Genomic DNA, 22,970 nt, shown 5'->3' with positions numbered 1-22,970 from the left:
AGGAGTAGGGAGACAGCCTTCTGCTACTATTCTGTATTCCTTGTCTACACAGACACACACAGACACACACACACACAGAGACACAAACACACACACCCCTTCTAGTAGGGTTTTATGTGTAAACTTATTTTACTAAAAACTCCCACCAAAGATTTCAAATCTCTTTGGGGAAAAGTCTTTAGAGATGGCTACTGCCTGCATACAGAGGAGAGGAAGAATTTCTATTTCTCCCTGCCTAGTTTCGTCCCTTCTTCTTCCCAACAGTTACAACTTGGTATAATGCTAGCATGAATGACATGCTCTTCAGCTTGGCACTTCCAGTTCCTCCTTTTTCTCCTGGTTCTTTTTCCTCCACAATGTGTTATATAGGAAATAATCCTAGAAACAACAAGATTGCTGGAGAGAGTTTTTCTAGAGTCAGTGTCAGTGAAATTTGTTAACTATTTTCTGATTCTGGATTTATTCTCTAGGATTAAAAGTTTCAACAGGAATGCAACACTGCCATCATTCTAATAACTATGCCAAGAAGGACTGACTAGTCATCAGCCACCATGGTGTATACTGTGCAGCAGAGAAGCATGACCCCATATCAAGTCATGATTTGCAGGGCCTTCTATGTAGTGGAGAGATCACAAATTGGGAAAGTCACAAGAAAGACTGTTACCATAGGGTTAACACATGAATTGCTACAGAGATTGCAATTGGAGAGGGGACCACTCCTACACATTGCAAGACAGCAAATGGATAAACTACAATCAACTTCCAGGTTTATGCTGCTTCTATTACCCCCTTCGTAGTTTCCCTAGGGCTGTCAGGTTCATGGCAGCTGTAAATACCTGGGTATACTGAAGAGAGGTCAGGACTGAAGGGAGGACTCCATCCTGCTTGCTTTGAAGGTGGTTTGTGGTTTAATATAATCTCTTCCTCAGACTCTCCAATTCCTTCGTCCTCCATTTAGCCTTGCCTCTGGCTCCCTTTCCACAATGACTATCCCCAAACTGCCTTCTCTGCAGTAAATTTTCTGGTGGCTGGTTGAAAAAGATTCAGTGGTACAGATTGATTTCTCACTGGTGAGGGGATGAGGGATTACCAGAAGCACCCTGGTTAACGAGATTGGGTGCAGAATCTCTCTCAAGACCAGCCCTCTCTGCCAGGGCTTTGCACCTTTCGCCCATGACATATGGGTTTTATTACAGAAAGATTTTCTAGATTACAACTTTGAGGCAATTGCCTGATAAAATTCTGCTTGGCTTTTATTCAGGGAACAATGTAAAGATTAAGTAGCATTTTAATGAAATGGAAGAAACATAATATTTGGGTTTCAATTCCACTGCAAACTACTTTAAATATTTCTGCACCTCAATATAATTAAAAACATTTGTGAGGTGAAGAAAAGTTACCTTCCACTGGTCTTCTCACATCCAGCAGAGCAACAACAGGCTGTTTTTAGGAGACTCTAATGTAAGTGGCCAGGAAACAAAGGAAACAGCATAACATTAAAAAAAAAAATCAGAGCTTTTAGAATTAGGCTTGGATTTGAACCTCAGTGAGTAAGTTCCAAAGTCATCTTTCTTAGCTTCAGTTTTCTCATCTGTTCAAGGTGGGATTAATACTAAGGTCACATAGGCATTCAGTAAATGCTAGCTACTGTTTAACTCTCTTCTTTCTTTCTTTCCAAACAAGCAGTTTATTCAAGCAACAAGATGGTTGATAGGAAAACTATGCAGGATTCATTTCTTTTAGAGTAATTTATCCCTAATTAAAGATATATGCGTGTACTTCAAAAATTTGTGGAAAAATAAAATTAAAAGATAATATGAATCTTTCTACAAACTTCTGGAAGACCCCCTGTATTGCCCTACATGTAGCAGCTATGTACTAAAAAGTTATAAAACTGTCCTTGGTTTTACAATGATAAATGAAAAACATTAAAATTCTCCAATTAAACAAGGTATGCAAGGATTTTGGGATGCTGTTTTTTGTTAAATGGTGAGAACTAAATAACTTAATAGGATATAAAGATAAGAGCTGAATGAGCATGCCACTAATGGAAAAAATGGATATTTTCAGTCAGAATTCCCCCTCAACACACCTCCATCTGATGTTGATCAAAACATACCACTGACAATTTAGTTTAAACACACACACACACACACAGTATGCTTGTGCACATAATACCAGTCACTTTATGTACAATAAAGGAATGAAAGAGAAAAATGAAAGAATAGAGAAATCCATACTGTAATAGATGTAGCACAACCAAGTTGTACTTTTCTGAGAATGTATTCTTGGTCTGCGGGAACAGAGTTCTGGAGTAAATAGAACGTTCACTTTGTAGTAGACACTTTCTGTCTGCTGCTGGAACACATCAATTGTATCTTCAACCTCCATTTACAACTGTGCAGGTGTGTCTGTCTCATTAATTGGCTGCCCATCAACTTGGAATCTGATCTGCTACATTAATAAACCCCGTTGTTCACGATAGGCTTTCATTAGTTTACTAAGTGGCATATGCCTCTTAATCTTAAACTGCATCTCAGAACTATCCTGCCCTACCACCTTCAAATTAACGTGACCATTGTTCTATTTTGACTCCTTCCTTGGGCTTTTCTCCAGCAACAACGTCTCCTCAGCTGCCACTTCATGAGAGGTAGCAGGTCTGCACCAAATAAGCACATACGCAGCACCAGGAGTGGCAAAGGAGGCCTAATTATTTATTTTTAAAAAGATCTCCAAATTCAAAACAAATGGTAACATGAATGACTTGCAAGATGCAGGGTGACACATATACCCTGGCAGATTAAACCCTGCAAGAGTAATGCTGGGTATTAGTTAGAGGCAGCTACCTTCCTTAACTATACCAGCAGCTACTTCTGGCAAAAAGGAACACATAAAATCGTAGTTTAGTTTAAATCAAAGTGCTAAAAGGCTTTTATTTCATTAACTTCATAGAAGATGATTTTTGGAAATAATGCCACTTGTTATAACTATGGATTTGACTCTTCTTTAAAAATTACTTTTTTGGTCCCTGAAACCTTGAATTCATTCTAACAGCTACGATAAGAGGGATCTACTAGTCAGTAACCAGTGTGTGCTGTGCAGAAGAGAAGCATGAAGGGAGTGGATGCATAGTGAAGTCAATCACATGGGGTGCCTACTATGTTCTAGATATTACGAAGATTCAAAAAAATTCAATGACATGCTTTCTGATAGAAAGAGACTATTCTCAAAGGCCCCGTTGCCTTTGAGATGGAGCTAGCTGTTAACAGGTGTTGTGGTGAATTAGAGGAAAACAAATGGAAACCAATATGATTTATAATGTTGATTTCTGTTTCACAGGAGTGTGGAGAGTTTTCCTGTTGCTATGGCATAGAGCTGGTGCACAGCAGAGCAGTTCCAGGACAGTTTGCCAGACTGAGATTCTTCATCATGCTTCAGTTCAGTGTCAGACCTCCACAGGAAAAGTACTGCTAAATGACTGATAATTCAAGTCAAGGACTAAGCACTTTTCAATGCCTCTAATATGAGAGCAGCAGGTGGTAGTGCCATTGTCAAGAGCAGAAGGAGCTGTGAACTGAGCATGGTGTCGCTGAATGGTCTCACTCCATTAGGACACTGGGTGGTCTCAGCAGGTGGTATAACTGTAATAAGGTTCGCTGACCATTCTCAACTCTTGTGGCAAAGTATACACAAGTGAGAGTCTGGTGGAAACTTCACTTTTCTCTAACGTACGTAAAAGAAGCATTTGAAGGTAGGCAGAATAGCCTTGAGGCTTTGGCCTAAAGTTCTTTGGGCATAAGCATTTCAAAAAGGAGACTGAAATACTATATATCTGAGAAAAGAACAGTCTGAATGCTACATCTGCGACCAAACTATTGCAGACTATCAAAATGTTCATTCTCAGAATTCTCAAGTTTTTTTGAGAGCACACTTTCCAGATTCTCTATTGAAAATCCTGGCTCTCTAACATGACTTTTTCTTCCAAAAAGGTGGGGTGGCTACAAAATACTCCCTCCAGTGACTTCAGAGAAAGATAATTTTACATCAAATGTTTTTTCTTTCAATTTACAGCAAGGCCCATTTCCAGAGAATGTTTCATCCAAAAAGTAATACGACAAAGAAAAGCCAGGACTCAATGTGTGGATAAACAAATTTGGACAGTTCCATTATGGAAAATAATTTTAATGGCTTTTCATAACAGAAAAAAAAAAGGACAGAAATATCCAGCCAACAGATTTATTTTCAGAATAAAAAACATCAAGTAGGAACATAAAATATGGGAAGTGACAGCCATGATGCCCGAAGATTTAAGGCAGAAGTAGAAGAATCTTAATTGTCAGGCATTTGAAAAATGTTGTATTCAGGTGAAAGCTTGTGTTTCTCCATCAACTCTCCTTTGCCCTAACTTCTTTTTAGAGCAAAACAAGACTAGATTTCAAATATACAATTTTTCTTATCCTTCTCCCTATTAAAAAGCAAACCAAAACAACAAAAAAACCCCAAAGATTTGCATTCAAGAAATGAGAGCTAACTATTTATTTGTATTTTGTTTCCTTTTCCGAGAGCATCACAGTCCTATTTCATTGTTTCACATGGTTCCTATTTCAAGGGTAAACTCAACTGAGTGAAAAGCAATGAGATCAAAGCAATGGATTAATACTCTGGGGGCTAGAACTTTTATTAAATACTCATAAATTTTTGCAGAACATGCTTTAGGACTTTCACATAGTAATACATCCTAGTGAAACACTATTATAATCAAAAACTAGTAGCTTCACACAGTCTTAATATCCTCATCCACAAAGTGAAAAGAGCAATAATAATCTATCATGTAAGGTTCAGAAAGAACAATTAGTTAAAGTGACTTGATCAGTACACAAAATATTTTGCCTAAAGTTAGACAGAGTAACTATTCATTGCCTAGATTCCACTCTCAGGAAAATGACACCAAGATCACAATATAGATAATTTCAAATGACTTGGATATTAAGACAACTTTCCATCCCACTTCAACATGCTAGCAGTAGCTAAAGTCTAGGAAGGATGAAGGCTCAGTCTTCTTGACCCAAAGGGCAGGGAAAGAGTTACATCTTCACACTGAGAAGCCAATAAAAACCTCTCTTGATTATAATTTAGATAAGAACCACTGGATTGAATAATAATGTCTGAAACTCTCCTGGCTGTTTCACCTTGAGACGTCCATCACTGGGTTAAACATGATGCTAATTGCATTTGGATTGATTAATTTCTCTCACTCCTGTCTATTCGAATAACGCTTAACAAAATAATCATAGCACCCAGAGCCAAATCTTTTCCGTCAAAGGAATGAAGCCATCAGAACAGGCAGAGATGAAAGAAATGAAGATGACCCGTAATTACTGCTACGGTGATATCATTACCATATTATACAAAATGAGTGTGGGGGGCAGGGGGTGGAGGGAGGAGGGGCTGAGATTTTTTTTTTTTTTAATGGAACCCTTCAACCTAAGAATACAGATTTGACATCAAGTGGAATGTACAGAAATACAGAACTTTAAAAAAATATACAAATCTTACTCATGAAATTGCAAAATCCAACAAACGCTGAGGCCCAAGATACATCAAGTGTCTTGGGCTGAGAGCAGGTATTATTCACACCACTATTTCCTCATCGCAGTAACACTTTGTGTATAACTTGCCTAGAGATTTAAGATGCTGTCTTCATACCACAGGCATTCCCATGGTTATTGGAGAATTTTTCTTTAAGCCAGGGAATAATATAATTTTATTTTAATATTGTTAGAGGTGGCCTTGTTTGTAAAATTAGAATCTGGGTTTTAACTGCAGCTAGTTCTAGTTTAACATATCAAAGGAAATGTCTATGAATCTTCAAATATGGTTCATTGGACAATATTATGGATTTAATAAAAAACACTAGCAAGGAAGAATATAATACTATTTCCTATAAACTATTTTTTTATTGTTTGATATAAACTTCTTAATACTTATGATAGAAAACCTATGACTGCATAGGATTTGATCCTTAGGTACATATCCATCACTTATTAGATGATCTCAGGTAAATTATGTAGCCTCTCTGTGGCTCACTTCTTTCATCTGTATAATGGGGATCAGTATCTACCTTATTGGGTTATTGTGAGACTTAAAGACAATAATACATTTGAGTGCTCAACAAGTGCAGATAGAAGAAAAAAAAATTCCCCCTGAGATTAATTTTATGGTTATTTTATAGAACCCCACACAATGTTTTGGTTATTCCATTTACTAAAGTTAATTCAACAAACACTTGTAAAGTACCTTGCATATAATTTCTAACAAATATTTGTGAAATAAATAAATAGGATACTTGGAAGGCACATCATTTTAAAAGGCTAGAAATAATGGGGATATTTTTGCTATGGTATTTTAAAGATAGAACCATCATTAAATCAAGAACAACAAAAACAGATATTAAAATTGCTTTACTTAGCTTGGACAAAAAACACATTTCTCTATTTTCTTTTACAACAAATATTCCCAAATAAAATGAGCACATATATTCTGAATTTGTAATCATTCAGTAATAAACATCAACAGTTCTTTAAAAGAAAGAAAAAGAGGGAGTTTCAAGATGGCAGTGGCTGCAGCGGTTGGCGCGGAGTAGCTGAGGTAGAAAAGGCGGCCACTGGACCTCAGGCAGCCGAGAAACTTGTGGACCTTCCTCTTACCATCTCTTAAGGGAGGACCGCAGCTGCTGGCCGGTGGTGGGGGCTGACCACCACTTTGCCCCCGGCAGGAGAGGCTGCCTCATTTACAGGCAACAGCTTTGAAGTGTGGAGCAGGAAAAGAACTGTTTCTTAGCTGCAAAAGCGAGTCTCGAAACAGGGAACACGGGGCCAGGGCTGCTGTGGACGCAGACAGGATCCCGGAGGCCGGGGCCGCGCTGAAGGCGGCCAGCTGCCCTATTCAGGATTCGAGGTTTCAGGCCGACATTAAAGAAGATTCCTGGGAGCGCCCGAGCCGCGCCGCGACTGAACAGCCTGAGGCGGCAGCAGCCGAGAACAGGGAAGGCGACAAACCAGAGGCAGAGAGTGAGCACCTGACCTGGCACAACCCTGTGAGTGATCCCTGGCCCAGCCCTGTTTGGGGGGCTGACGCCCACCCAGCTCCCGCCTGCATCACCAGGCCACTCATTGCCCCGGGGTTGCCTCCATTTTCCCAGGTGCTGGCAGCTCCGCCCGGCTCGGCCATCACTGAGCCTTCCCACTTGCTTGGCCCGGCGCGGGTCTTTCCGGAGCCTGTGGGCCGGCCTCCCCTCCCACTCCCTCTGCGGTTCTCTGGCGGGGCTGGTGGTGTGGGGCGTCTCCGGCCAGTGTCGGGAGGGCAAGGAAGTATGGGCGGGGCCGACTGTCACTCCACCACACCCTGGACTCCGGCCCCGGTAAACTTCCTGTTACTGGGAGGCAGATACCATCTCTGCGGCCACCAGTTCGGAAAAAAGCCTAACCAATTTCTGGTTGGGAATAGTGTGGTAGGAGAGTTCCCAGGTCCGTTTGAACCTGCCGGAGAGCTGGCTGCAGGTGGGCGCTAGATTCGGTCTATGCCAGGGGGATACAAAGGTGAACAAGTCCCAAGAAAGATCTACACAGTGCTACAAAGGCACCCAGAGTGACCGGTCGTCTCTGCCTACCAGAAACCTGGTAGACTTCCTGGGCGAGGCGGTGCCGAGCAGGGTCTTGAAGGCCCAGCTGACAGACAAGGGTTGCAGAAGACACGCCCCAGCCCAGCACAGTGCGCACAGAGTAGGGAGACGTGCGGCCAGGGAGGCGGAGACTCGACAGAAACCACACACCCTGTGGGGTCGCCACTGCACGATCCAACAGCCTGGGCCAGAGCACACGGAACAGGGAGAAGTCCTGCACAGGAAGTGAAAGCTCAACAGAGATCACACACCCTGTGGTACGTGATCCACCAGCCCAGCAGAGTCCAAGCTGACCAGAATGGTGGCTCCCCGGAGAAGCCCAAGACCCGAGGCAACCACACACACAAGGCACTAGAGGCCAACTGAGCAGTCACGGAGGGAGCCATACCAAATTGGCAACCACAGCAACATCCTAGTCAGTCATTAGTCTCAAACCGGTGGACTGTGAAACCCCCTGCCACAATGGATAAATACCAAAAAAAAGATACCGGAAATACAAAAAATCAAGAAAGTACACCACCAAAAGTTAATAAATCTCAAACTCTAGATCCTATAGAACAAGAAGCCCTTGAAATGACTGACAAGGAATTTCGAGTGATAATTCTAAGGAAACTGAATGAGATACAAGAAAACTCAGCTAGACATGATGATGAAATGAGGAAAAGTATACAGGATCTGAAAGAGGAAATGTACAAGGAAATCAATGTCCTGAAAAAAAATGTAGCAGAACTTGCTGAACTGAAGAAGTTATTCAGCAAAATAAAAAACACAACGGAGAGTTTAACCAGCAGGCTTGTCGAAGTTGAAGAGAGAACCTCTGAACTTGAAGATGGGCTGTTTGAAATAACACAAGCAGACAAAAAGAAAGAAAAAAGAATCAAAGACATTGAAGAAAATCTGAGAGAGATATCAGACACCCTTAAGCGCTCAAATATCCGAGTCATGGGTATTCCAGAAGGGGAGGAAAATGGAGATTGCATTGAAAACATATTCAACAAAATAGTGGCAGAAAACTTCCCAGGTATAGGAAAAGTCACAGATCTTCAGATCCAGGAAGCTCAACGATCTCCAGACGTATTCAACCCAAAAAGGCCTTCTCCAAGACATGTCATACTCAAATTGGCAAAACTCAGAGACAAAGAGAGAATCTTAAAAGCTGCAAGAGAGAAGCGTCAAATCACCTATAAGGGAGCCCCAATCAGGCTAACATCAGACTTTTCATCACAAACCCTAAAAGCTAGAAAGGAATGGGATGATATTTTCAAAATACTAAAAGACAAAGATTGCCAGCCAAGAATTACTCAACCCTGCAAGGCTATCCTTCCGAAATGAAGGTCAAATAGTATATTTCTCAGACAAACAAAAACTGCGGGAGTTCACTACCACTCAACCACACTTACAAGAAATCCTCAAGGGAGTACGGGGTCTGGTTCCTGAAAAATAACTACCACTGCCATAAAAACCCAAGAAAAATCAATACCCACTAGTATAATAAAAATGGCATTCATTAAGAGAAAACAAGCAAACAAAAACGCTATCTACAACCTAAGGAACCAACAAACACAGAAAACAAACAGTAAATCAGAAAGCAAGGAACAAAAGACACCTAAGACAACAAAACAACCAATAAACTGCTAGGAATAAATCAACACCTTTCAATAACAACTCTTAATGTAAAAGGCTTAAATTCCCCAATCAAAAGACACAGACTGGCTGACTGGATCAAAAAGGAGGACCCAACTATGTGCTGCCTACAAGAGACCCACCTCACCCATAAAGATTCACACAGACTAAGAGTGAAAGGATGGAAAAAGATTTACCATGCAAACAGAAAAGAAAAACGAGCTGGAGTAGCTATTCTGATATCTGACAAAGTAGACTTTAAACTAAAAACCATAAAAAGAGACAATGAGGGACACTATTTAATGAAAAAAGGACTGATCCATCAAGAAGACATAACAATCATAAATATGTACGCACCCAATGTTGGAGCAGCCAGATTTATAAAACAAACTCTATTAGACCTTAAGAAGGAAATAGACACTAATACCATAATAGCAGGGGACCTGAACACCCCACTGTCAATATTGGACAGATCATCTAGGCAAAGAATCAGTAGAGAAACACAAGATCTAAACAAGACTCTAGACCAATTGGAATTGGCAGATATCTACAGAACATTCCACCCAACAACCTCAGAATATTTATTCTTCTCATCAGCACATGGATCATTCTCCAGGATAGATCACATATTAGGTCACAAATCAAGTCTCAATAAATTCAAAAAAATTGTAATTATCCCATGTATTTTCTCAGACCACTATGGATTAAAACTAGAAATTAATAACAAACGAAACTCTGGAAACTATACAAACACATGGAAATTAAACAGCATTCTACTTAATGACATAAGGGTCCAAGAAGAAATCAAGCAGGAAATCAAAAAATTTATTGAAACTAATGGAAACAATGATACATCATACCAAAACCTGTGGGATACTGCAAAAGCAGTATTGAGGGGGAAATTTATTGCATTAAACGCTCACTTCAGAAGAATGGAAAGAATGGAAAGAACCTAACACTTCACCTTAAAGAACTAGAAAAACAAGTACAATCCAAACCTAAAGTTAGCAGACAGAAGGAAATCATTAAGATCAGAGCAGAACTGAATGAAATTGAAAACCAAAAAACAATTCAAAAGATCAACGAATCAAAAAGTTGGTTTTTTGAAAAGATAAATAAAATTGACAAACCATTAGCATGGCTAACAAAAAAAAGAAGAGAGAAGACTCAAATAACAAAAATTAGAAATGAAAAAGGCGATATTACAACTGATTCATCTGAAATACAAGGAATCATTCGAGACTACTATAAACCAACTATACGCCAACAAATTTGAAAATCTGGAGGAAATGGATAAATTTCTGGACACACACAAGCTCCCAAAACTGAACCATGAAGACGTAGAAAATTTGAACAGACCAATAACAATAAAGGAGATTGAAGCTGTTATCAGAAGGCTCCCAACAAAGAAAAGCCCAGGACCAGATGGATTCACAGCAGAATTTTACCAAACATTCAGAGAGGAATTGACACCGATTCTTTACAAACTATTCCAAAAGATTGAAACAGACGCAAATCTCCCAAACTCATTCTATGAAGCAAACATCATCCTGATACCAAAACCAGGTAAAGATATAACCAAAAAAGAAAACTACAGGCCGATATCCTTGATGAATATAGATGCAAAAATCCTCACTAAAATACTAGCAAACAGAATACAGCAACACATACGTAAAATTATTCATCACGATCAAGTGGGATTCATCCCAGGGATGCAAGGTTGGTTCAACATACGCAAATCAATAAATGTGATACACCATATTAATAAACTCAAACACAAGGACCATATGATCATCTCTATAGATGCTGAAAAAGCATTTGATAAAGTTCAGCACTCATTCATGACAAAGACCCTCTATAAGTTAGGTATAGAGGGAAAGTATCTCAACATAATTAAAGCCATATATGCCAGACCCACTGCCAATATCATCCTGAATGGGGAAAAGCTGAAAGCTTTTCCTTTAAGAACAGGAACTAGACAAGGATGCCCACTCTCACCACTCCTATTTAACATAGTGTTGGAAGTACTAGCCAGAGCAATCAGAGAAGAGAAGGAAATAAAGGGCATCCAGATTGGAAAAGATGAAGTCAAACTGTCCCTGTTTGCGGATGACATGATCCTATATATCGAACAGCCTAAAACCTCTACAAAAAAACTGTTGGAATTGATAAATGATTTCAGCACAGTAGCAGGATACAAAATCAACACACAAAAATCAGTAGCATTTCTTTTCTCCAATAGTGAACATGCAGAACGAGAAATCAAGAAAGCCTGCCCATTTACAATAGCCACCAAAAAAATAAAATACTTAGGAATTGAGTTAACAAGGAGGTGAAAAATCTCTATAATGAGAACTACAAACCACTGCTGAGAGAAATTAGAGAGGATACAAGAAGATGGAAAGATATCCCATGCTCTTGGATTGGAAGAATCAACATAGTGAAAATGTCCATACTACCCAAAGTGATATACAAATTCAATGCAATCCCCATCAAAATTCCAAAGACATTTTTCTCAGAAATGGAAAAAACTATCCAGACATTTATATGGAACAATAAAAGACCACACATAGCCAAAGCAATGCTGAGCAAAAAAAATAAAGCTGGAGGCATAACACTACCTGACTTTAAGCTATACTACAAAGCTATAATAACCAAAACAGTATGGTACTGGCATAAAAACAGACACACTGACCAATGGAACAGAATAGAGAATCCAGAAATCAACCCACACACTTACTTCCATCTGATCTTTGACAAAGGCACCAAGCCTATTCACTGGGGAAGGGACTGCCTCTTCAGCAAAAGGTGCTGGGATAACTGGATATCCATATGCAGGAGAATGAAACTAGATCCATACCTCTCACCATATACTAAAATAAACTCAAAATGGATTAAGGATTTAAATATACACCCTGAAACAATAAAACCTCTTAAAGAAAACATAGGAGAAACACTTCAGGAAATAGGACTGGGCACAGACTTCATGAATACGACCCCAAAAGCACGGGCAACCAAAGGAAAAATAAACAAATGGGATTATATCAAACTAAAAAGCTTCTGCACAGCAAAAGAAACAATTAACAGAGTGAAAAGACAACCAACAGAGTGGGAGAAAATATTTGCAAAATATACATCTGACAAAGGATTAATATCCTGAATATATAAGGAACTCAAACAACTTTACAAGAAGAAAACAAGCAACCCAATTAAAAAATGGGCAAAAGAGCTAAGTAGGCATTTCTCTAAGGAAGATATACAAATGGCCAACAGACATATGAAAAAATGCTCAACATCACTCAGCATCTGGGAAATGCAAATCAAAACCACATTGAGATACCATCTAACCCCAGTTAGGATGGCTAAAATCCAAAAGACTCTGAACGATAAATGCTGGCGAGGTTGCGGAGAAAAAGGAACTCTCATACATTGTTGGTGGGACTGCAAAATGGTGCAGCCTCTATGGAAAATGGTATGGAGGTTCCTTAAACAATTGCAGATAGATCTACCATATGACCCAGCTATCCCACTGCTGGGAATATACCCAGAGGAATGGAAATCATCAAGTCGAAGGTATACCTGTTCCCCAATGTTCATCGCAGCACTTTTTACAATAGCCAAGAGTTGGAACCAGCCCAAATGTCCATCATCAGATGAGTGGATACGGAAAATGTGGTACATCTACACAATGGAATACTACTCAGCTATAAAAACGAATGAAATACTGCCATTTGCAACAACATGGATGGACCTTGAGAGAATTATATTAAGTGAAACGAGTCAGGCACAGAAAGAGAAATACCACATGTTCTCACTTATTGGTTGGAGCTAAAAATTAATGTATAAATTCACACACACACACACACACACACACACACACACAACCGGGGGGGGGGGAGAGAAGATATAACAACCACAATTACTTGAAGTTGATACGACAAGCAAACAGAAAGGACATTGTTGGGGGGGCGGGGGGGAGGGAGAAGGGAGGGAGGTTTTGGTGATGGGGAGCAATAATCAGCCACAATGTATATCGACAAAATAAAATTAAAAAATAAAAAATAAATAAATAAAATTAAAAAAATAAAAATGCAGAAGCCCAAAAAAAAAGAAAGAAAGAAAAAAATGTATTACGGCAAGGTTAAAACAAGAATCTAAACCATTTTCTCTATTAACTCAGTAATCTCTGCTTTCGTCCTGGTTAAGAGAGGCAACGTAATACAGTGAAAAGTTTATCTCAACTGGCTTTGGATTTAGGTCTAGATTTGATTCAAATCCCAACCCACATTTCCAAATTTTAAGACCATGAGCAAGTAATTTACTTTTCTTGGCATTAGTTTTCTCATCTGTAAAATGGGAATTATAAACCAGACTTTGCAGAGTCTTATGAAATTAAATAAGATAATATATGAAAATCCTTCATACTGCCTGGCATACAGTAGGGAAATCAATAAATGGCAATGTTAATCATTTCCATCTTTCATTTCTCAGCTCAAACGTCACCTCTTCTGAAAGGCCTTACCTGATCACCCTATTTAAAGTGAGTCCTCTTCAATGGTTTGTATCAACCCATTTTCTTCCATCATAGCATTCACCAAAATCTGAAATTAACATTATTTACCTTCATGCTCCATGAAGTTCTGTAGAAACTCTTGCTGTATCCCCAGCAACTAGAACAATACCAGGCATATAGTACGTGGTCAACCATGTATCTATTGAAATAATTTACTCATATATGAGGAAAGATGAACTCTGCTTGCTTTTCAATTCTTAAAAACCATGAATAATAAATTTTTAGAGCAAAATTACACATGCATTTTACCCTTAGACCCAGCAATTCCACGCCTATTCATTTTTTTTTTTTTTTTTTTTTTTTTAAAGATGACCGGTAAGGGGATCTCAACCCTTGGCTTGGTGTTGTCAGCACCACGCTCAGCCAGTGAGCCAACCGGCCATCCCTATATAGGATCCGAACCCGTGGCCTTGGTGTTAACAGCACCGCACTCTAACGAGTGAGCCCCGGGCTGGCCCATGCCTATTCATTTTAGTACTATTTGTAATCACTGAACATTGGAATCAACCCAAATGTGCATCAACAGGGAAGTGACTGCATGAATAAACTATGGTATAATTATATTTTGGAGTACTATTCATATGCCTATATACTGCTATGGAGAGATCTCCAGAATATATTAAATGAAAATGGCAAGGTACAGAAGAGTGTGTATAGTATATTACCTTAGGTAGAAATTGAGGAGGAGGGGGAAATACATAAAAATATGCATACTTACTTATATTTTCAAAAGGAAACCATGGAAGGATAAAGTTTAGTATTAGTTTTTACTAATAAAGATGGTTACCCAGAGGAGGGAAAACAGAGGGAGAAGAGAGAGAGATGGGAGGTTAGATACTTTGAACGTACCTTATTTTATGGTTTTTACTTTGGGACACCATGTAAATATTTTATGTATTAAAAAACAAAATCCATTAAATAGAAGACAGCAATCTCTAAAATTTAAAATGGAAAAAGCCATGAATTTATAAAGTCTGGCATAACCACGCAGTACAAAAGTAAATTTTAAAAGAAATCTTTTTTTTTTAGTGGCTGGCTGGTAAGGGGATCCAAACCCTTGACCCTGCTGTTACAACACCATGCTCTAACCAACTGAGCTCACCAGCCAGCCCCTCTTAAAAGACATATTCAGACTATACATCCCTGGAAGTATATATATCCTAAGGACATAAAAGAAACACAGAAAAACCTTAAACTGTAGCCAGCAGTCCTGTTTCACGCAGTTCTTTGAAACTACTTTTACGTAAGTTAAAGCAAGTAATTATGTTAGTTATTAGGAACCAAAATTTTCAGCATGAGAAAAGAGATCATTATAAAATCAAATACATTAAATAAAACCCCTCTAAAATCTTTAATTCGAACTGGATGTATTATTGGTAGGAATACTTAATTTCTTTTGCTCTTTTTTAAAAAATACATATTTACCAATTATGTTCATGGAAAAGACCTAGAAGAAATGATAGTCCAATAACAATAAGTACTATTAGTGCCTAGATTTCTACTAAAAGGAACCAGGGTTCCTCAGAGAAATGGATAAGATTCCAAGTCTGGAGAAGTAAATGAACCAGGGATATCCTAACATGCCTGAAAGAAAGAAAGTTATCAAAGATTACTAGGGTCATGTCAAAAGACATATCCAACTTGAAGGGGTTATCTACTAAAGATGGAATGGTTCTGAAGTAAAAAAGAATAATGATTGTAATAGATCAAAATACACCAAATACAAACATCTACCATATTTTTAAAAAGCCCTTAGTCACTTCAACTCATTATTTTAAAAACTAATAAGAAAAAGGTGGGGGGAAAAGCTAGTATTTTTCTTGCCATTCCCATTTGAACTGTTATTTCAGGGAAGCCAAACAGTTCCTGGTTTAATAAAGTAATAATAATAATGATTATTATCATTATTATGAAAAGGATCAGACTGATACCACTTAAAACCACTGATCTTTGCTCACACTGAGACAAAGAGATGTCATTTGTTTCCTGATGTGATGCAATAGGAAATATACAGTACCACTTATGAATTATTTTTGCCAAAATATTGAATCCAAACCCAATCCCTTCTCTAGCTCTATCAGCTTACAGGAAATTTGGGAGAAAAGGGGAACATGTTGAATGATACCACCAGGATAAGTCATACATATTTAAAATGTACAAAATCCTACAGGACAAAAAACCCAGTTTCTTCAATAATTGAATAACTAAATGGGGAGTTGGGGGGGACCTGGAGGAAGCGGGGAGTGTGGTTATACAGAAGATTAAAAGATTCATGTCAACCAAATGCAATATGCGGACCTGGTCTGGATCCTGATTCAAACAAACCAATTGTAAAAAACACAATTTTGAGCCAAATTGGACAGGGGCTATTAGATGTTATTAAGGAATTATTATTATTATTTTATTTTGTTTAGTGTGATAATAATGGTATTGTTTTTTTAAAAAGAGGGGAGCCTTCTTGGTTAGAGATATGTCCCAAAGTATCTAGGGATGAAATGGTATGACATGTAGAAATTGTTTTAAACTATTCTAGCAAACAACATAAGCACAACAAAAGGTGTAATAAAAGTGGGTGCAGATAAAACAAGAATAGCAGAAAGCTGACCATTATTGAAGCTGGGGAATGGGTACATGAGGTTCATTATAACATTCTCTCTATTTTGTTAGTATATTCTTGAAACATTTCCACAATAAAAAGAAAACCTAGCCAAATGCTCCCCTGGAAATATAGCTTTTTCTTATTATCACTACATATCATAATATAATTCATAAAGCTAGACGCAACATGAATGAGTACTCAGAGAAGAGTAGGCCAGGGAACAGAGATGGAGATAATTAATTCTGCAGAGGGCTTGGAAATGAATGGACAGGAAAAGCTTTATAAAGGGGATAACTTTTCATGTCATGAATGTTTATTTCCATCATTAAATTCTTTGGATGAGGAACAAATTACACACAACCAACAATCAAAAGCAGATTACATGTTTTTTAAATCTACCAAATCAAACTCAGGTTAACTCTAATAATTAAAGAGCTGCTACCTTTCAACCTCTCTCTCTCTGAATTATTTAAGAAATCATACTGACAAATCTAAGAGCACAATTTTCACATTGTCCATAAAACAGAGATGAAGGAAGGTCCCTGGCTCAATATGTTGCTTCTACAAAATTCTCTGAGAGGTGAAGAGAATGAGTTCTTGGTTACTTATTTATTGAATCTTCTCAGAAAAAGCTTTTGAGGTAGGTAGCAAGACTAACTTTAAGGTCTAGTCCAGTCTGATAACTAACAAGTTACAAAATGGAATGGCTTAACTTAAACTTTCACTAGTCCAACTATTTTTCAACTAGTTTGAACTGACACTATCAACAACTGTGTACACAAATAATGACTTCGCTTAATCCTATTTTACACTGATCACTCTTTTACTTCACAGATGCTGATTTATCCAATTTAAAACAAATTACTTGTTCTAGCTGATAATTTGATTTTTAATTGTTTGCACTGTAGTTTGACACACATAAGGTTCATTTTTCTCAACCTGACCAAATTCATCAATGGAAGAGACTTTTAGTGATAATTTCCCTAACAGACAAAGAAAAAATGCACAATATACAGTAGTCATCCAGTAAGCCTTCATTTTAAAAACATTCTCCCTCTAAAATCTTGTAGTGGTACAAAGGTACAACAATTTCTGTTTTCACTTGCTTGTGAATTTCTTTCAAAACCACATTACAATCAGGTGAGAACTTGATTGTATGACATGCCTACTTAGGAAGTCATAGCGTAATGGTTATTTTTCCTATGATTAGAAATAACAGCTAGTTATCCTTCTGTTTTTTTGGAATACCCGATTTTGATGTTTCTGAATAACCTTATTTACAACATTCATAAATTACTAATTTAAAATACTTAGAATGCGAAAAATACCCTCAGACAGGAAATTATACTGTGTTTACAGTCTGCATCACTGAAACTCCAGAGCTTAACCTGTACATAGTTAACATACAATAAACATGTACTGGATGAAAGAATATTCTTTTAATGACAATACAGTCTGTAATTTAGGATATTAAAAATAAATTACGGATAATTAATATGACAAAATATAATAAAGGGAAAAATCTGATTAATTAGATTCTATATAAGCATTTAGTATAATTCTTAATAATTAAATTTAAAATATATCTTTTTCATTTCATTAATTTTACTTGCATTTCAACCAATACAGAAGTGAAAGTGAAAAGAAGCATTTTATATCCTAGACCACTGGCCTCAAGATCAGAAGGTGAGAGTTCTAAACTAGTTTAAACAGCTAGTCAAAAAGTTCTTACTGCATGCCCATTATATGCTCTTATAATTGCAGATGATGAGATACCAAAAGAGATCTGCCATTCTTCCTTAGAAAATTCCTCCCCCATCCTTTGAGCACTTAAGTTTGCTCACCAAGAATTAGTGCTCTATGTAGACATGACACCTGTAGAGAGTTTTGCAAATACGGAGTGCTTTTTTTCCCAAGACTTTAAAGAGAGAGCCAGGTGGGGAGATAAGAAACAGACCCTATTTCAATATGCTGGATGTCTTTCTAGTACATTAGTTAGAATTTATAACCTATCAGTGGTTCCTCAAAGTGTGGTCCCTGAACCAACCACATCAGCATCACTTGGGAACTTCTTAGATATATAAATTCTCAAGTCCCACCCCAGATATACTGAATCAGAATCAAAACCTGTTATCAGAACCATACTCTAACGAATTGAGCTAATTGGCCAGCCAGAAATGCACATTTTACCAGCCCTACAGGTGACTTTGATGCACACTAAAGTTTGAGAACCACTAATTTACTATCCAGGCTCTTTGATTTTGTCCCCAGTATCCCAAAGCTCTAATTCATTACTAACAGAGGAGGGAGGGTTTTATTTTACCAAAATTATGATTAGAAAATATATTTATTAACATAAAACAAAAAAAGGGGGGCACTATCTTTTACAAATATGAACAACAAAGGGAGAAACTGATATATTCAGCCAAAGAATTAGAATTTCAATCAAAACTTTAGTTCTATCTTTATTGCCATCTATTGTGCTCAGTGTTAGGGCTAAAATACAATCCTTAACTTTGAGAATCTTGGCAAAAGACAGCCTGGGAAATAAATAATTATCAAACAATGTCATTAAAGCTATAAGAGGAGTATAGAACAGAGAGGATGAGGACAGAAATGGACATAGTTATTACTACAGAAGACTTGGGTCGGAAAAGATTTTGAAAGGGGTGATGTTTGAACAGAGCATTTAGGAATGTACTTTTTGGGAATACCCAGGCTAAGTTAAGAACAGCTCCTTTTTAAAAGATTTCCACTAGGCCACTGGAGTAAAATGCAAGTGAACATTATGAAATAGAATCTCAAAACAAGCCCTAAGTTCCCACTTAATTCCCAGCACTGTACAGTATTTCTTGTGGATACCAAATTGGTCTAAGACATGGGTCTGCTTTTTAGAAATTAAGCCTTTGGGGCCGGCCCGTGGCTCACTCAGGAGAGTGTGGTGCTGATAATACCAAGGCCACGGGTTCGGATCCCATATGGGGATGGCCGGTTAGCTCAATGGGTGAGCATGGTGTTGACAACACCAAGTCAAGGGTTAAGATCCCCTTACTGGTCATCTTTAAAAAAAAGAGAGAGAGAGAGAGAAAAGAAATTAAACTTTAAATAATGAATTTAGCTTATCCAAAATTTGGCAGAAACTAAGCTTATTATAATTATTCATCATATTTTGTTAGGCAAAAAGCTGTGACAGTCAACAACCAAACCACAATTAAGTCAAAATAGCTTGCTCCTAAGTGTAGTTTCCTCTCAAGACTGAAGTTTTCAAAATACTTACAAAAAAACAAGAAACATCTACCATGCTTTTACTAAAAAGTTTTATTTAAATGCCTTTATTTTTATGTAAAAGAAATAAATGATTCGTAAATTCCAGGTTGGAGGATGCTATCTTAATAAGTAAAAACTTCTGTGCTTATAAGATCAATCTGACCTAATTCCATGAAATACTCATAGTCAAATCTTAGACTCAGTTTTCCCTCTATATTAATGTTGATTCCAATAAACTAACATTACTCTAAACAAAGATACCTGACTAAACCTCAGTTTTTTGGAAGGTAGAGAAACTACAAAAGCTAGTTTTCATAATTTCCTAAAAGGTCTATTTTAATAAAGACAATTTACCAAGTCCCCACTAATCTAGTTCTGATTTAAGGGGTTTTATTTCTATCAAATAAACCCCAAAATCCAGAGTTGAGTCAACAGCCAGAAAACAATGTGAATAACACAAAGATTCCTACCATTAATCACTCTCTTAGAACGACATTCTTAGTGATTACTCAAGTTCAACTTGAACTACTGGGTACATTTACTTCATCTGTACAATCAATGATGTGTCTTTGAGGTTAATGTCAATAGAGAAATTAATTTCTATATGCCAGAAGCTGTTCAGCATTTTAAGTGTATAGATTCTTTCTTGCAAGGTTTCACTCCAAGCAAAAACAAAACAATATACGACTGAGCTTTAAAAAACAACAAAACAGATGATGACCTCTTGTTGTCATTCAGCTTTTCATGCCCCAAGATGCCAACCAACTATAAATGATTCACAGTAAGCCATTCTTCTCCATTTTAGTTCATGATATTAAATATCAAACTCTAGAGTCCCTTGAAATGGAATTCAACACTGAGTGATGAAAGCAAAAAGGGCTGTGTTTTTGTATACTGAGTCAGTTTCTAAATGACTCAAAAAGACGAAGGACCAACTAATAAATAGTTGAGTAACTATCAGTTTAGTTAAATGTAGTTAGATCATTGGATGACATATGTTGTATTCATATTTAGTTAAAACTATACCCAGGGTGTTCTAATGCAAATCTTATGGCATAATATACAAACATACCCGCACATCAAAAGAAAGTTAAAAATGGTGATGATGCAAAAACTTGTACATGAATGTGCATAGCAGTATTATTCATAACAGCCAAAGAGTGGAAACAACCCAAATATCCACCAACTGATAAACGAATAAACAAAAGGTGGTATATCCATGTAATGAAATATTATTTGGGAATAAAAAGAAATGAGCTCCAGAGACAGAAAGGACAGAAAGTACATTAGTGGTTACTTAGGGCTTGTGGAGCCAAATGGGGGTATCAGCGGTAACAGGGATTGACTGCAAATGAGTATGGAGTTTCTTTCTGGGGTAATGGAAATATTCCAAAAATAGATTGTGATGACAGTTGCATCATTCTGTGAATAGATTAAAAGCCCATTGACTTGTACACTTGAAGTGGGTTAATTTATGGTATATGGAAAATATCTCAATAAAACTGGAAAAAATTGCATGATGTGTACAGCTGAACAAAAATTAAAAGCCCTTTGGACTCAAGTCACACTCTTAATAAAGAGACTTCATACAAGGGAGATTCACAGCAATAGAATATGAGTTTCTCCACTAAAGACACAGGTACCAAGTTCTTACCTCTATCCTAAAGCACAAAGAAAACACCCTTTCCTTCTGGCTTTGCTCTTGCTAATGAACTGACTGAAAATCTAACCAATCAATGTTCTTGATAAAAAAAAACCCTGGACATTGGGACATTATACTGCTATATACTTCAAGAAAAAATATTCTTCATAAATTCAATTCTATTAAATTCAAATAACATCAGAATTTGTACTTATGATGCACTGTTTTAGAAAACAAAGACACTATACTTTGAATTAAAATAAGTACAGTACTTAGGTTATTTAGACAGTATGAATAATTATTTGAAAAATGTTCCTTTTGTTTAATGACTAGATATTCATCCCAGGAAGTCAGGATGCAATTAGATTTAATATAAGTAGATTAGATTAATGCAAATGCATTAAATACAAAAACATTTAACAAAGCTGTATACTTAAACATATCAAAATCCACAAAATGAAAGATTAATGTTGCTATGAAAACTAAGTAATCCTCAGTACACGTAAATAATTGGTTAAATGTAATAACTGAATCAGCTATACTAACTCAGATCATGAGCAATGTAGATTACTTCATTTATACAAAAAGCATTTAGGTTGGTTCCATATCTTGGCTATTGTAAACAGAACTGCGATAAACATAGGAGTGCAGGTATCTCTTTGACATGATGATTTCCATTCCTCTGGATATATACCCAGAAGAGGGATTGCTGGATCATACGGAAGATCTATCTGTAGTTGTTTGAGAAACCTCCATATTGTTTTCCAAAGTGGTTGTACTAATTTACAGTCCCACCAACAGCACAGTAGTGTTCCCTTCTTTCCACACCCTCACCAGCATTTGTCATTCACCATCTTTTTGATTATAGCCAGTTCTAACTGGAGTGAGGTGGTATATCTGTGTGGTTTTAATTTGCATTTCCCCGATGACTAGTGATATTGAGCATTTTTTCATAGATCTGTTGGCTATTTGTATGTCTTCCTTTGAAAAATGTCTATTCAACTCCTTGGCCCATTTTTTAATTGGGACTTTTTTTTTTTTTTTTACTGTATAACTGCTTGAGTTCTATGTATATTCTGGATATTAGTCCCTTGTTGGATGCATAGTTAGCAAAAATTTTCTCCCACTCTGTAGGTTGTCTTTTCACTATATTGATTGTTTCTTTTGCTGTGCAGAAACTTTTTAGTTTGATACAGTCCCATTTATTTTTTCTTTTGTTGCTTGTGCTTTCGGGGTCATGCTCATAAAGCCTGTGCCCTGAACTAACTGCTGAAGTGTTTCACCTATATTTTCCCTTAGTAATTTTACAGTTTCAGGTCTTATACTTAGGTCTTTTATCCATTTTGAGTTGATTTTAGTGTGTGGTGAGAAATGCATATCTAGTTTCATTCTTCTGTACACGGATATCCAGTTTTCCCAGCACCACTTATTGAAGAGGCAATCTTTTCCCCAATGTAGGTTTTTGTTGCCTTTGTCTAGTATCAGATGGCTATAAGCCTGAGGAGTGATTTCTCAGTTCTCTACTCTACTCCACTGGTCTGAATGTCTATTTTTGTACCAGTACCATGCTGTTTTGGTTACAATA

The 22,970-nt window shown here is 37.3% G+C and overlaps 1 protein-coding gene and 1 pseudogene across 1 annotated transcript in view; both read right to left on the bottom strand.

Annotated features, from left to right (window-relative positions):
* Positions 1-22,970, bottom strand: part of LIN52 (lin-52 DREAM MuvB core complex component) — a 108,571-nt gene that overhangs the window by 5,775 nt on the left and 79,826 nt on the right. The window lies entirely within an intron of this gene.
* Positions 1-22,970, bottom strand: part of LOC134371765 (small ubiquitin-related modifier 2-like) — a 39,872-nt pseudogene that overhangs the window by 2,978 nt on the left and 13,924 nt on the right.

Source organism: Cynocephalus volans, chromosome 3 (assembly GCF_027409185.1).
Source record: "Cynocephalus volans isolate mCynVol1 chromosome 3, mCynVol1.pri, whole genome shotgun sequence".
Lineage (NCBI taxonomy): Eukaryota > Metazoa > Chordata > Mammalia > Dermoptera > Cynocephalidae > Cynocephalus > Cynocephalus volans.
The sequence above is the reverse complement of the archived record's forward strand: the minus strand, read 5'-3'. Positions and strand labels throughout refer to the sequence as shown.